This window comes from Gadus macrocephalus, chromosome 4, assembly GCF_031168955.1.
Source record: "Gadus macrocephalus chromosome 4, ASM3116895v1".
NCBI lineage: Eukaryota > Metazoa > Chordata > Actinopteri > Gadiformes > Gadidae > Gadus > Gadus macrocephalus.
In genome coordinates, this window is record NC_082385.1 from 25782137 (window position 1) to 25786832 (window position 4696).

Sequence of the window (4696 nt, forward strand, 5' to 3'; positions counted from 1 at the left end):
TGTTTCAGAGAGTGTTGTACCTATATGTACGCTGGTGCGGCCTCGCGCTGTCTCGAGGTGTAAAACCCGCAGGCGAGGGTCGCGACCAGTATGCCCAACGCTGGCGATCCCACTGATCGCCTCAGAGCTGAGTGTTAACCAGACTCCCTCTGAAAATAACCCTGTACCTATATGTACGGTGGTGCGGCCTCGCGCTGTCTCGAGGTGTAAAACCCGCAGACGAGGGCCGCAACCAGTATGTCGAAACCGCGGCATCCCCTTGACCGCTACAGAGCTGAGTGTTAACCAGACTCCCTCTGAAAATAATAAAAGGGAAGTACTCAGAATAGGGTTCATGAACATAAGGTCGCTTTCATCGAAGGCGCTCTTGGTCCATGATCTAATTATTGATAAAAAGATCGACATACTGGGGCTTTGTGAAACCTGGTTAAAACCAGATGAGTTTCTAGCCTTAAACGAAGCTACTCCACCCCATTACGTTAGCACCCAAGTATCTAGAGAAGTTAAGAAAGGTGGTGGAGTAGCCCTGATATCTAATTCTAAGCTTAATTTAAAGCCAAAGAATAGATATATTTTCAGATCCTTTGAGGTGCTAGCGCTCTGCACCTCAGCTCCTCGAGAAGCAAAACGAGTTCCAGACTCTTTTGTTTTAGCTGTAGTATACCGTCCCCCAGGACCGTATTCAGTTTTTCTGGATGAGTTTTCTGACTTTGCAGCTGATTTGGCTACATATTCAGACAATATTTTGCTTATTGGGGATTTCAATATTCACGTGAATAACCCGTCTGATGCCCTCACAAGGGCTTTTCTGTCCATTACAGATACGCTTGGCTTCAAACAGCTCGTCCAGCATCCAACCCACATCGGTGGAAACACGCTGGATCTCGTTTTGACCCGCGGTGTTGACATTTCACAGCTAGTGGTCTCTTCCTACACCCCAGCTTTATCAGACCACTTTTTGCTCACTTTCCAGGTGGTGGTATCCTGCCCCTGCGATGATCAGCAAGCTACTTTCAGCTGTCGCCGCATCACACCTGCAACCATTACAGCTATGGAAGATAAGTTATCTGGTTCACTTGCACCTCTCTGTAACTATAGTGGTTCTGTGGAGTGCCTTACTGATGACCTCAACATTGCCTTGTCTGTTGCCATTGATTCAGTTGCTCCGTACGTAATTAAAAAACGAACATTGAAAAAACCAGCTCCTTGGTTTAATGCAGAAACGCGCATTTTGAAGCGAAATTGCAGGATCCTTGAACGCAAATGGCGCTCGACTAAACTTGAGGTCTTTCATCTTGCATGGCATAATAGTCTGATCACCAATAAGGGTGTGCTATCGCCAGGAACGCCTACTTTTCTAGTATCATTAATTTGAATAGAAATAATCCTAAGTTTCTTTTTGACACGGTGAGGAGTCTCACTCAGAAACAGAATCAGACCGTAGGCTCCTCGATCTTGGCAGGTGAATTCATGGATTTCTTTGAGAATAAGATTCAATCAATTAGAGAGGAAATTGATGCTTACCGGGCGGCTAATCCTCCACATCCTGTGGGGCAGGATGGGGTTCTGCCAAGTAGGATGGTGAACTCGGACGCAACTCTTTTGGAGTTTAAGGCAGTTTCCTTGGTGGAACTTGAAAGGGTGATAAAGGCCTCAAAGCCAACAACTTGTATGTTGGATCCGCTCCCTTCTAGGGTTCTAAAGGAACTTCTTCCAACGGTGGGGCCTGTTATCCTCTTGCTTATGAATCTTTCGTTTTCAACAGGAATTGTTCCTTCCAATTTCAAGGCTGCGGTGTTAAAACCGCTACTCAAAAAGCCTGGCCTAGATCCTGAATTAGTCAGGAACTATCGGCCTATATCGAATCTGCCCTTCTTGTCCAAGGTACAGGAAAGGATTGTAGCAAAGCAAATTGTTGACTATTTGACGAGGAATAATCTCTTCGAACCTTTCCAGTCGGGGTTCAGGAATTTCCACTCAACTGAAACTGCTATTACAAGAGTTGTAAATGACATCCTTCTTGCTTTGGATAAAAATACAAGCACTATGCTTGTGATGTTGGATCTGAGCGCTGCGTTTGATACGATTGACCATAGCACTCTTCTTCACCGTCTTGAACACTATGTTGGTTTCGGGGGTACGGCTCTTGGTTGGCTTGAATCGTACCTCACAGATAGAACCCAATTTGTGCTTCATGAGGGTGCAGAATCAAAGCATTGTAAATTGCGCTTTGGCGTACCACAAGGGTCGGTTCTTGGTCCATTGCTTTTTGCAATTTATATGCTTCCCCTCGGTGACGTTATCCGCGGCTTCGGAATTAGTTTCCATTGCTATGCGGATGACACCCAGCTCTACATTCCTGTAGATTCCGGGGACCCGGCCCAGATTCAAAGGGTTGAGTCCTGTCTGGCTGCTGTGAAGGGCTGGATGTCACAAAACTTCCTACAGCTTAATACTGGGAAGACAGAGCTGATGATTATCGGCTCGAAGCGCGACCGGGAAAAGTTTGAGGATGTCTCTCTGTGGTTGGATGTCTTCGCCATCCCACAGAGTGCATCCGTCAGAAATCTTGGTGTCTTGTTTGACCCTCAATTATGCTTTGATCAGCATATAAGAAGTATAACTAGAATTGCCTTTTTCCATTTGAGAAACATTGCAAGAATCAGACCAATGTTATCTGTAGTGGATGCAGAGACACTGATTCATGCGTTTGTCTCGTCAAGACTTGACTATTGCAATGCACTGTTCTCGGGATTACCGAACTCTACTACAAAGAGTCTACAGCTGGTACACAATGCGGCAGCTAGATTGCTGACCGGAACGAGAAAGTTTGATCATATTACACCTATTCTCGCCTCTCTACACTGGCTACCAATAACTTTCAGATCAGACTTTAAGGTGCTATTGCTAACCTATAAAGCCTTGCATGGACTATCTCCATCGTACCTGAAGGACCTGATCATTCCTTATAGTCCTTCTCGGTCTCTCCGGTCTTCGGGAGCCGGCCTTCTTTCATTGCCGAAGGTTAAAAAGAAATCGGCTGGACAGAGAGCGTTTGCCTATCGAGCCCCCTTTCTATGGAATAGGCTGCCATCAGCGATCAGGGAAGCTGACTCTGTGGAGCTATTCAAGGGGAAGCTCAAAACGCATCTCTACAATCTTGCATTTGGAGTGTGAATACAACAGATGCGTAGTGAAGACTACTCTGTTTGCTTGTGCTTTTGTTATTACATTATACATTCCCACTATGTACTTTTTCCGTTCTAATTCACTATTCTGTCTGTTCTAGCGTGTTGCGGGTGCTGGACTGGATGCCTGGACTCTCCTCATGGATAACCAGCCAGAACCCCATCACCATTGTTTTTTATATGTTGTGCATGTATTTACCTGTGTGTCAATTGTGGCACCCATTGCACTCCTGACCATCCCTGGAAGAAGGGATCCCCTACACTGCGTTTCTTCTCAAGATTTCTTCCTTGCTGATTCAAGGGAGTTTTTTTCTTGCCCGTGTGGGGGCATGGGTAAAGGGGGGTGTCACAAATATTTGGCCTGTTAAGCCCTTTGAGACTGTAATGGTGATTAAGGGCTATACAAATAAAATTGAATTGAATTGAATCTAAAGCGCAACTTCCACCTCCCGATCGTGCGCTCAGGATTAGGACTGATATATATGTTGGCCTAGGCTTAATCAATTGTTTTTTAATATCTTTAGCATTCATATTATTGCAATCTATTCTTTTCGTAGGCTACTCTGCGGTTGGCCTTGATGGGGAGATATTTTAACCCTTTTTAACCCCATTTTCCTCCAACATTCCTGCGCCTCCCCCTGCGGAATAGCCCATTTCAGCACCATGTCAGTGGACAGGTACAATCCTACGATCGTCTTGAGTGCAGCGAATGCGCGTTCACGTTAAGAGGAGTTTCGGGAAACGCTCCAAAGAAATTATCGATGGTTCGAAAGATCAATCTTTCGAACCATCTTACGAGCGAAGATCCATCGATATCGGGAAACGGGGCTCTGAGCTGTTATTATTGACACACAAATATAGACAACTGTGTTTTGACACCACTGTCAAAAGGCCTCCATTAATGAACGAAAACAACCATTCTCTACAATAGTGTGGATGCGAGTAGCAGGATATGGGATAGCCCACAGTGAAAAGGCCCACTCTATCTGATCGGACTGTTCAATAACCTTATCATGACTTAACATCGCCTTGTTCATTGAGAAAACAAAACAAAACAAATATTTTCCTCAACAATTTCTTTTTTTTTTGGAATGTCTCATTTTATTGTTCTGCATCCAGTATCCAATATGACCGCAAACACTTTAACCTCCCTTGGCTTAATTAATTAATTATTAATAGTTAACTCCCATTAATAAAACACATTTAGTAAATTATATTGCATTTATTGGCATCACCATACATTTATCCATCAGATCTCTGCTATCTTACAATATCTGCTGCTTCCACAAAGGCACAAATAAAAAGTATGTTTTATTCATAGTATTACAGTTAGCCCTTCACCTCGCTAATTAAAGACAAACACTAAATTGAAAATCAAAATATCACTCACGATTAACTTCAGGTAGGTCATCAGGCCGACTGCAGAAGCATTACCACTTCAAGGTGAACGAGTGGAAACCATAATGGCCACTTGCTAGACTGAATACATTGACAAAATGAAGATCTGC